This window comes from Saimiri boliviensis, chromosome 3, assembly GCF_048565385.1.
Source record: "Saimiri boliviensis isolate mSaiBol1 chromosome 3, mSaiBol1.pri, whole genome shotgun sequence".
In the NCBI taxonomy this organism is placed as follows: domain Eukaryota; kingdom Metazoa; phylum Chordata; class Mammalia; order Primates; family Cebidae; genus Saimiri; species Saimiri boliviensis.
In genome coordinates, this window is record NC_133451.1 from 124,102,457 (window position 1) to 124,114,741 (window position 12,285).

Sequence of the window (12,285 nt, forward strand, 5' to 3'; positions counted from 1 at the left end):
CCTAAAGAAGGCATTCAATGGAGCTATACTTCCCTTACTAGATTAAGCTGTCGGCTTCATTGAGCACCATAAAGCCTTACTCAAACAAGTTCAAATTTCAGAAAATAAAACATGGTGCATCTAATTAACTGTTAAACATTGGGGTGGGGAGGATCAAAAAACATAGTTGAAATCTGTTTGTATAGTTTTTCACACTTGATAACTTTTAATCCTCACTCCTTCATTCTTTTCCTTGGCCTCACATCGGGGCAATCTGCTGAGAAAGCCCAGGTACTCCCTCCTGCAGTGCAGGACAGATATTCAAACCACACAATGTCATCCTGAGCAAGTGATCCTTCACCCTGACCAGATCTTAACCTCAAGAAAACATCCAGCCTGTCTTCTTTCTCTGCTCTCATAGCCCATTTCTACATCACATACAGGCCTCTGTGCTCTCTTGCAACACCCCGGCATGTGAGAAACACACCTGTCTCTATCATTCTAGTGTGTGTATGGGTGTGCGGCATCATTAGGCTTTATATCTGGACTAAATTTGATCAGTGTTCAACTTTTCCCATGCAGGATTGACACAATAATTCATAGGATGCTATATAATCTCAGTTTAATTTTTGAGATATTATGGAAAAGTCCCAACATGCACAAAGAGAGCCATAATTGTGTAATAGATTCCTGTAACCCCCATAGATCCATTACACAGTTTCAATAATTATTATGGTCAATTTTATTTTATCAAGATCATGCTCTTTCTACTTTCCCCAAATCATTTTAAGGCAGTAATCATACATCTTATCATTGTATCTATATCTTAAACTAAATCACTAAAGGAACCATTTAAAAGTATACATACAGGGTAATTATCACCTTAAATAGATAAATATAGGTCCATTCCCTCTCTGGGTTGTCCATCTCCTGGCACTTCAAAGTGTTCACGAATCTCCACTCCTGCTATGACATTCTTCAAGAGTTTGTATAAAGTTTATTTTCCAGGTGCTCCCACCATTCTGCTGCAAGTACTAATCACTTGGTCTTCTGCTGAGCAGCCCTATCCTCAGGCTACCCCAGGGCCCCAACTCAACCCACCTCATTAACATACATCCAGTGGATCCAAAGGGGCTCATTATGAATAACAAAAGACTGGCTGGGAGCCATGGCTGCCATCCCAGCACTTTGGGAGGTCAAAGAAGGAGAATAAAACCAGGAGTTTCAAACAAGCCTGGACTCTATAGTGAGACACAAGACACCATTTCTACAAAAAGAATAATTTAAAAAATTAACTGGGCCTGGTGACGTGTGTCTGCAGTCCTAGATATTTGGAAGGCTGAGGCTGGAGGATCTCTTGAGCCCAGGACTTCCAGGTTACAGAGAATCATGATTGTACCATTGTACTACAGGGTGACAGAGCAACATCCTGTGCCCCCCACCAAAAAAAATGTTAAAACCCAGCATTTGCCCTCATGCTCCACTCAGTGCATGATGGGTTACTGCTGCAGCTCTCACCCCATCATGACCAATCCTCAGGTCCGTATCGCTGTCCCCTTCACCAAAGCGGACCCTGGAAGATCAATCAGAGAACAAGATACAATTGTCCTCTGAGACCTGTCACTTCCCTTACGCTGACTGTATAAAGAAAGAAAACTCCCTGCAGGGTGTAAGAGTGAATTGTTCTGAGGTCATCGTATTGGTGAACAAGAAGTGGGAACCACATATATACATATATATGCGCATATATATGTATATGTACACACACGTTTATATGTATATATATGGTTCACTCTTTACTGTGACATCTTACACGAAAAAGTTCTTTTGTATGTTGTGTGAGAATCACAGATTTGGACTTCTCATAAGGGGGTTCACACTGGTTTTGCCCTAATTACATCGAAATATGTCTGAGGTGTTCTGCATAATCAGCCTATCTACCATTAAACAGTCAACAGAAGTGCGAGAAACACAAACCATTCTTGGAATATCTTGAGTTCTGTGCCACATCAAATTCTGTATTTTAAAAAATGTTTTCCAGGCTGAACTCCAGGGCTCAAGACTGTCATCCCAGCAGTGTGAGAGGTCCAGGCAGGAAGATTGCTTGAGGTCCGGAGATTGAGGCTGCGGTGAGCTATGATCTTGCCACTGCACTCAAGCCTGGGTCACAGAGTGAGACTCAGTCTCAAAGAAAAAAAAAAAAAGTTTTCCAGAAGATATGTCTTTATTGGTGTTTATCTTTTATTTTTTTCCAAGTGCACATTTATTTATTTCAAAGATTGTTTGTGTTCCAGCTTCATCTTCTCCAAAGGAACCCACCCAGCCTGTGCACAGGTGAGGTGCGGAGCTGTCTTAGGTGTCTAAAGTGCTACTGAGGAATACAATCATTGGCATGAAAGTTCATCACTGCACTCCAGTGTCAGGCCAAACCTTTCTGCAGACCTGGAAAGCTTGCCATTTCCTTCTTTTTAAAATGCAGTTTTGACATAACATTGTTAGAGTAAACAACAAACCAGAAGCCTAATGATGAGTGTTGGCATTACTGCCCAGCTGCTCGCTGAGGGAACAGGGCAGTGGACTGTGTTTCGAATGCAGACAGTCATGGGCCCAAGGTAACCTGAGTTTGCCCTGCAGGATTCCGCAGAGGCCTTGCCCTGTGCAGGATGCTTTGGTCATCGTGTCTGGGTCCGTTCGGGGCAGTGGGGAGAGGGCCTGGCAGCAGGGTTTATGCCAGTCCAGAGGTCTGTTTCCATCTGACAGAGAGAAATGTCCTGATTTCCACCATCCACCAATTTGTACTTGGAAGTTTCCAGATTAAGAGTCGTGAGACTATTTACCCAGCAAACACCCACCTTTGGTGGCCAGCAATGTAAATTGATCTTTCTCTCTCTGCCCAAAGAAACTTTGCAACTCTCATCTATAGATGTGGCAAGCAAAACCCAAGAAAAATTCTAAATGGGCACCAATTTGTCATTGAGTGGCAGTTGGTAGAGTAGCTGTCATAAGGGATCAGGGCTGGTTTTGAACTCAGACTTGAAACCTGGTTAAAATAAAATGCTCTGTCAAAACTCTCACAGAAGATTTTCACCTGGAACAAGGAGATGGCTGATTTTGTTATGGCTACAATAACGCATATGTGTGTGCAGACACACACACCACACACAGATACTTAAAGCTCCATTTCATTCCTCCACAAAGAACAGAGACACCTCCTTAAACAAAGCAAACTGGGAAGGCTTGCTAGCACATTAAAACCAACATGAGCACCCAGGTCCAGGGATACAGACGCAATTAATCTTAGTGTTCACAAGGAATCACTTTTAAAACCCCACTCGACAAAACTTTCATACAAACACCAAAAACAAAAGCCCCCAAGATACAGAAGCTGGTAGAAGAGGTGAGGCGATAAAGGTGATTTACACGTCAGCATTTTTAGTATTTGGTGGATCATCTTAAGTGATCTTTAACCTTCACAACATTTTCTTTATCATAAATACCCTACACTGTGGAAAAACAAACCTGTATAAAATAGCTTGAAAGGCCGGGAGCGGTGGCTCAAGCCTGTAATCCCAGCACTTTGGGAGGCCGAGGCGAGTGGATCACTAGGTCGAGAGATCGAGACCATTCTGGTCAACATGGTGAAACCCCGTCTCTACCAAAAATACAAAAAATTAGCTGGACATGGTGACATGTGCCTGTAATCCCAGCTACTCAGGAGGCTGAGACAGGAGAATTGCCTGAACCCAGGAGGCGGAGGTTGCGGTGAGCCGAGATCGCGCCATTGCACTCCAGCCTGGGTAACAAGAGCGAAACTCCGTCTCAAAAAAATAAAAATAAATAAAAAATTAAAAATAAAAGACTAGATGGTTCGAAGAAACCCAGCAAGACAAGCGGGGCATCTGGACATCTGGTGGAGACTCTTGCTGTGTCCTGGTGAGGGTGGTAACACGGGTGCAGGTCTCCTGGCTTGGCGGTGGTGACCTCAGCCCCTACCTGCAAGGCTCCACGGTGTTCTTGTTTCTGTGCCTGGAGAGCAGCTTCTTGTTCAGGATCTTGGTGATGGTGACCCCTTTCCTCCGGGAACCCTCTGGCTGCTCCAGGAACACGAGGTCATTGTGTGACTGACTCATGCCCGGGTCTTTCTGTTGATGCCGCTGGCGGAAGAACAGCTTTGCACCTTTCCTTAGAATTCCTCCTTTATGCTTTTTGGCGGCACCCGGCTCCGAGACACTTACGGAGCTCTCTGACAGCTCATCAGGGTCCGGCAGGACCGGCCGCTCCAGGCCATGGCCTGGGGCTCCTTTTCTAAGTCCCAGGAGTCTAGCTCGTCCTCCACGGGATTAGGGGCAGAGGGTTCCTGGGCTGACTCGGCTTCCTCCGGTGGGGCAGAGGCTGCAACCACCTCTGGATGAGACAGGGCATCCTCCTGGTGGGCACTGTTCGTGAGGCTGCATAGTCCTGCATCAGGGCAGCATCGTGGTCCTGGGCTAGTGAGGTCTTGGAGATCCCTGACATGATAATGGTGCTTTTCTTCCGTGGCGACTTGAGTTTCAGCTTTGAAGATTCGCTGGGTTGTCGAATGGCAACTTCAGCCACTGGATCTAAACCATGCAACACCAACAATTCTGTGTCTGAAGAAGAGAGTGTTTTGTTGACGGGCGCACTGCTGCAGGAGATGGCCTCGACAGAGATGTCCTTCTTGATCACCTTCACCTTGACGGAAGTCTTCACCGGAGGCTCAGAGCTCAGCGGGGACACCTCCCCATGTCGACTCTAGGCTTGGTCTTCACAGCGGTGACAGTAGTGACCACAGTCCCACAGGGCATCACCGTGCGATCCTTTTCTATTTTTGCAGCAGGAACAGAGGGAGGGATGGGCGAAGACTTCAATTCACCAGGTTCCACCTAAGTATAAACTCTGCCGTGGCGGAACTCAGCACCGAGCAGCAGCAGGCAGACCCGCTGGTCAGCATGAAACTCTGTGGTCCAGAAGGCTGCTTCTTTTTGTTGTTGCTATTGTTGTTGCTGTTTGTTTGTTTGTTTGTTTTGAGACCGAGTTTTGCTCTTGTTACCCAGGCTGGAGTGCAATGGCGCGATCTCGGCTTGCCGCAACCTCCGCCTCCTGGGTTCAGGCAATTCTCCTGCCTCAGCCTCCTGAGTAGCTGGGATTACAGGCACGCGCCACCATGCCCAGCTAATTTTTTGTATTTTTAGTAGAGATGGGTTTTCGCTATGTTGACCAGGACGGTCTCGATCTCTTGACCTCATGATCCACCCGACTCGGCCTCCCAAAGTGCTGGGATTACAGGCGTGAGCCACCGCGCCCTGCCTGAAGGGCAGGATTAGTAAATCCAAAAGAACTGTCGCAGTTGCCAGCAGACCTTCTGAGAATCGCCCAGCCTCTGAAATCTGCAGCTGTGACTCCTTGTCTTGGCATTCAACTTGAATGTGAGTTCCTCTTCCACGTGAGGTTCGTAGTGTTTTTGGTTAGGGTGATGGAGAACCTCTGAAGAGGATCGTTCAGCTGCACGGCGCACACTGTGTTAATGTGGCCTGAAGCATCGGGCTCGCTGAGCAGGAAGGCGCGGATACTCCTCACCCGCAGCTTTAGCTCGTGAGCCCTCGGAGGTTTGGGAGGACAGGATTCCTGAGCAGTAGACGGAGCACACTCTAAGTTCTGAGCTTCCTGTACATTCGTGGGCTTGGTGATCAGAAGCACGGATGGAGAGGCAGAACCAACCAAATGCTTCAAGAGCTCCTTCGGAGTGTCCGACACTGTGCGCGTCTCGGCCACCTGGTCCTCCCCCAGTGCTTTGGGCTGGACAGTAATGGCCATTTCCGGCACACGTATGAAGGACCAGCTGATCTGGAGGATCTCTCTCTTCTCTTTCAGGTGGAACTCCAGCTGAGCACACTGGAGACCGCCTCCACCGCCAGCTCCAGGGGCTACTGCCGTGGGTCCTTCTCGAAGGACAGGAAAGGCGGGCCCCCTTTCCTCTGGCTTCGTCGTTCAGGGCGGTCACCCAGGCCGCCTACCACTGGCTCCTGCAGCTGCCCAGCGTCAGGATCCAGGAGAGCAGCGCGACCGACCCAGCGCGCGGCCCCTCGCCAGGCTCCAGCGCCCCCCGCCGGGGCTGGGGTCGCGCCCTGGCCAGCGCTCACTGCGCCAGATACAGACCCACCTTGGCCAGGGCCGCGACGAAGAGGGACACCAGCGCGAGCCACTGCACCTCCTCGAACCACGAGGCCAGCAAGGCCGAGGCTTTGGCGCATCCCCGGCCCGCCTCGCCCCAACTTCCCCGACAGCGCCGGTCGCGGGCAGCTAGCTTAGGGTACGCGCTGGCTTCGGCCGCGGCGCGCGGGGCACGTGGAAGGGGAGCTGCTGGGCCTGAGCCCCGCGAGGAGCGCGCCACGGGACTTCGGGCTGGGCGGAAACGCGCGGCGGCCGGGGTTGGGCGCAAGCCCCCGCACACACCTGCGGAACATGGGCGCGAAGGGACCCCGCGGCCGGCGCTCCCGACTCGGAGTCTGGGAAGTTCCGGGGCTGCGACCGGGCGCCCTACCTCCTGTGCGCGCCGCCCTGGGAGTCTGGCCTGTGGCCCAGCGGTGGCCTGAGGAGGCATGGGCCGGAGGACGGGCCATTGGTGTTTATCTTTACACAAAACTTAAAGAGAAATTGAGGTTGATTTTTCTTGGTTTCATGTGACCATGAAAGAGTGGGGGGCGGGGGGATCAAGGAACCAGCCCCAGAAGACTCAGGTAATCTGAGAGCAGGCCTGGGATCCACACACAGGTCACACACCCAGACGGAACCACAATGCCTGGCCTTCCTCTTTCCTCAATCCCTATTTAAATTAATCTGGAAGATTTATGAGATTAAAAAGAGTGGTGACAGGAAAGGAGAGAGTATTGGTAGAGGAAGGAAAGTCCATTAAGATTAGGGACAGTTGTAAGGGAGAAGAGAAAAAAGAGACAGAATCTGAGAGCCCTGAGATGGATTGAAAGGGGAGCAGCAGCTCAAAGAAAAGAGAAGGGATCATCAGTATTTAAACAGAACACATCCTGTGTGAGTACAAGCTAGTGATCCTTAGTTCAGGAGGCATTGGGCAGTCTGCTCTGACAGTTCAGTTTGTTCAGGGCATTTTAAAAAAAAATATGACCCAATGATAGAAATTTCCTAAAGAATGTAAGTTGGCCCTGTAGCCGCAGCTCCGGGTCTCGTTTCCACTGCTCTGTGTGCTGTTCGCCTAGACGCCTGGTTTGTATGGCCCTGTGACCTGCAGGTATTGGAGATCTACAGCTATGACGCCAGGATCCCCTAGAAGCCTAGAAATGGAACCATTGACATTTAGGGATATGGCCATAGATTTCTCTCTGGAGGAGTGGCAATGCCTGGACCCTGCACAGCGGAATTTATCTAGGAATGTGATGTTAGAGAACTACAGAAACCTGGCCTTCCTGGGCAGACAAGCAACCTCATCAAGCAGCTCCCTGACACCACAGCCAGGTAAATCCACAAAGATGGGGAAAAAACCAGCACAAAAAAGATGAAACCGTCATCAAAGACCAGAACACCTCTTCTCCTTCAAGGCATCACAACTCCTCAACAGCACAGATACACAACTTGACCGAGGAGTGCGACAAATTGACAGAAAAAGACTTCAGAAGGTGGCTTGTGAGAAACATTTCTGAGCTAAAGGAACATGTTCTAACTCAAAGCAAAGCAATCAAAAACCTTGAAAAAAAAGTTAGACAAAATGCTAATTGGAATAACCAGCATAGAGAAGAACAGAGACGACTTGATGGAGTTGAAAAACACAGCACAAGAACTACGTGAAGTAAACACAAGTTCTAATAGCCAGATCGATCAAGGGGAAGAAAGGATATCAGAGATTGAAGATCAACTCAATGAAATAAAAAGAGAAGGCAAGACAAGAGAAAAAAGAGTGAAAAGAAATGAACAAAGCCTCCAAGTAATATGGGATTATGTGAAAAGACCTAATCTACGCTCGATCGGTATACCTGAATATGACGGGGAGAATGAATCCAAGCTGGAAAACATGTTCCAGGATATTATCCAGGAGAACTTCCCAAGTCTAGCAAGGCAGTCCAAATTTCAAATTCAAGAAATACAGAGAACTCCCCAAAGATATTCCTCAAGAAGAGCAACCCCAAGGCACATAATCGTCAGATTCACCGGGGTTGAAATGAAGGAAAAAATGCTAAGGGCAGCCAGAGAGAAAGGCCAGGTCACCCACAGAGGGAAGCCCATCAGACTCACAGCAGATCTCTCTGCAGAAACCCTACAAGCCAGAAGAGAGTGGAGGCCGATATTCAACATCCTTAAAGAAAAGAACTTTCAACCCAGAATCTCATATCCAGCCAAACTAAGCTTTGTAAGTGAAGGAGAAATAAAATCCTTTATGGACAAGGAATTATTGAGAGATTTTGTCACCACCAGACCTGCCCTACGAGAGCTCCTGAGAGAAACACTAAGCATGGAAAGGAACAAGTGCCAGTCACTGCAAAAGCAAACCAGTTGGCAAAGACCAAAAATGCAATGAAGAAAATGAGGCAACTAATGGGAAAGAAAACCAGTCAGTAACAAAATGGCAGCATCAAATCACATATAGCAATATTAACATTGAAAGTAAATGGCCTAAATGCTCCAATCAAAAGACACAGACTGGCAAACTGGATAAAAAGTCAGAACCCATGGGTGCGCTGTATTCAGGAAACCCATCTCACATACAAAGACACACATAGACTCAAAATAAAGGGATAGAAGAAGATTTACGAAGCAAATGGAGAACAAAAAAAAAGCAGGGGTTGTAATCCTAGTCTCTGATAAAATGGACTTCAACAAAGATCAAAAGAGACAAAGAAGGACACTACATTATGGTCAAAGAATCAATCCAACAGGAAGAGTTAAGTACCCTAAATACATACGTCCCCAACACAGGAGCACCCAGATACATGAAGCAAGTTCTTAATGACCTAAAACAAGATTTAGACTCCCACACAATAATAGTGGGAGACTTCAACACTCCACTGTCAATATTCGATAAATGAGCAGAAAATTAGCAAGGATATCCAGGACTTGAATGCAGAGCTGGACCAAGTGGACCTAATACACATATATAGAACACTCCACCCCAAATCCACACAATATACATTTTTCTCAGCACCAAATTGCACATACTCTAAAATTGACCATATGATTGGAAGCAAATCACCCCTCAGCAAATGCAAAAGAACAGAAATCATAACAAACAGTCTATCAGACCACAGCGCAGTCAGAATAGGACTCAGGATCAAGAAACACACACAAACCCGCATAACCACTTGGAAACTGAATAACCTGTTTCTGAGTGTCAACTGGAAACTGTCTCAAAAAAAAAAAAAAAAAAAAAAAAAAAAAAAAAAGAAATACTAGACTGCCATAGAATCAATCCAAACGCCCATAAATGATAAATGATAGATTGGACAAAGAAAATGTGGTACATGTATACCATGGAATACTACTCAGCCATAAAAAACAAGTTTGTGTCCTTTGTAGGGACTTGGATGAATCTGGAAACCATCATTCTCAGCGAACTAATATAAGAATAGAAAGCCAAACACCGTATGTTCTCACTCATAGGTAGGTGTTGAACAACGAGAACATGTGGACTCAGGGAGAGGAGCATCACACACTGGGGGCAGTTGAGGGGGGTAGGGAGAGACAGCAGGGGATGGGAAGGGAGAGGAGGATGGTGAGGGATAACATGGGGAGAAATACCACATATAGTATGCACCTAAAGTAAATAAATTAATTTTAAAAAATAGCCGGAAGAAAAAAAAAAAAAAAGAAAGCAAGTTGAAGTGGATTCACAACAGCAGTGTATGCTAGAAATCCTGGATACTGCAGGGACAGAGCAATTTACAGCGATTAGGAATTTGTATATGAAGAATGGACAAGGTTTAATGCTAGTATATTCTATTATAGCTCAATCCACATTTAATGACTTACAGGACCTGAGGGAACAGATTTTATGGGTTAAGGGCACAGAAGACGTTCCAATGATTTTGGTTGACAATAAATGTGACCCGGAAGATGAGCGAGTAGTTGGCAAAGAACAGGGCCGGAATTAGGCAAGACAGTGGTGTAACTGTGCCTTTGTAGAAACTTCTGCAAAGTGAAAGATCAATGCTAATGAGATGTTTCATGACCTGGTCAGACAGATAAATAGAACACCACCAGTGGAAAAGAAGAATCCTAAAAAGAAATTAGGTCTGCTACTCTAAGCCTGTAGTCAACAGCAGCTCTGAGCCAGATTACAGGAATGAAGAACTGTTGCCTGATTCGAAAGTGCCAGCATTTCAGACTTCAAAAAATAAATCTGAAGAGGCTTCTCGCACTGTATATATTATGTGAAGAATTTAGATCTTATATTAGTTTGCACAAGTTCCCTGGAGAAAAAAAAATTGCTGTGTATGTATATCTCTTGGAAAATAAGACAATAGTATTTCTCCTTTGCAATAGCAGTTATAACAGGTGTGAAAATATACTTGACTCTCTTATGATTATACAAAAGAGCATGGATGCATTTCAAATGTTAGATATTGGTACTATAATCAAATGATTTCGTATTGACCTTTTTATCATGATTCCTCCCTATCAAGCCCTAAACAGTTGAACCTTTCTATTTCATATGTGTAATATTATGAAATGCCCCCCAACCTCACTGCAGCAGATAATGTTCTTGAGTCATTGACTTCATTTTATATTTTTAAAAATATGAAATATCATTTCTCATTATATTCTAATTAAAATCCTTGTGCAGCCAGGCGCGGTGGCTCACGCCTGTTATCCCAGTACTTTGGGAGGCTGAGGCAGGTGGATCACGAGGTCAAGAGATCGAGACCATCCTGGTCAACATGGTGAAACCCCGTCTCTACTAAAAATACAAAAAATTAGCTGGGCATGGTGGCGCGTGCCTGTATTCCCAGCTACTCACGAGGCTGAGGCAGGAGAATTGCTTGAACCCAGGAGGCAGAGGCTGCGGTGAGCTGAGATCGCGCCATTGCACTCCAGCCTGGGTAACAAGAGCGAAACTCCGTCTCAAAAAAAAAAAAAAAAAAGTGAGATTAAACAATTTAAAAAAGAAAAATTGTTTGTGCATAATGCTTTGGAAAATGGGTCTATTTTCCTATAGAAGAAGAAAAACTGGAATAGGTGAATTCTATGGCGTTCAAAGTTAAAATACATAACATACTAAACCAACTCTAATATTGCTTTTTTTGTTTTACTGTCAGATTAAATTACAGTTTTTATGGATGATTAAATTTTAGTACCAAAAAAAAAAAAAAAACCCTAAGTGAAATTAGCTTACCTAGAATGAAGCATTGATATACTGAAAACTGATTAACCTTTTGAAAGGAAAATTTTTTAATTTAATCTTTTTTGAGACAGGTTCTCGTTCTGTCATCTAGGCTGAGGTTGCTGGTCCACAGTTTCAAGCCATTCTCCCACCTCAGCCTCTGGAGTAGCTGAGACTACCCACCATGCCCAGCTAGTTTTTGAATATTTGGTAGAGACTGGGTTTCACCATATTGGCTTAGCTGTTCTCAAACTCCAGAGCTCATGTGATCTTCCCACCTCAGCCTACTGATCAATAACAGATCAGGTATGGTGGCTCAAGCCTGTAATCCCAGTACTTTGGGAGGCTGGCAAGTAAACCATGAAGTCAGGAGCTCGAGATCAGCCTGGCCAACATGGTGAAACCCCATCTCTACTAAAAATACAAAAATTAACTCAGTGCAGTGGCGGGTGCCAGTAACCTCAGCTACTCGGAAAGCTGAGGCAGGAGAATCGCTGGAACCTGGGAGAAGGAGGTTGCAGTGAACCAAGATTGTGCCACTGCAATCTAGCCTGGGCAACAGAGCAACATTCCATCAAAAATTACAAGATAATAAATAAATAAAAATTTCACAAGCTTTTCCATTTTAACTAAGGAATGGTAATTCTAGACTTCTGCCACAACATTATGGTTCACAAAACATTCTTAATTCAATTTAAATAGATCTGACTTTAGATCCTGAAACAGCAAGTCATAATCTTGTATCTCTGATAATAGACTGCAGTGAGATTTGGAAAGACACCCCAAAGACTCATGATCCAAAAAAGACTAATGCTGGTATTCCTAGAAGGAAGAGAAAGAGAACACAATCAAATGGGATAGAGCTAACAGTGTGGTTTGTAAGAATTGCCTTCCCAGGAGATGGAAAAATACACTATCATGATAGGATTCATTCTTTAGTATTC

At 45.5% G+C, this 12,285-nt stretch overlaps 2 pseudogenes; one reads left to right on the plus strand and one right to left on the minus strand.

The window, feature by feature from the left end:
* Positions 1-1,452: 1,452 nt before the first annotated feature.
* On the minus strand, positions 1,453-6,601 carry LOC141583853 (C2 domain-containing protein 2 pseudogene; annotated as a pseudogene).
* An 85-nt stretch (positions 6,602-6,686) lies between these two features.
* LOC141583854 (ras-related protein Rap-1A-like) lies at positions 6,687-10,431 on the plus strand (annotated as a pseudogene).
* The last annotated feature ends 1,854 nt before the right edge of the window (positions 10,432-12,285 follow it).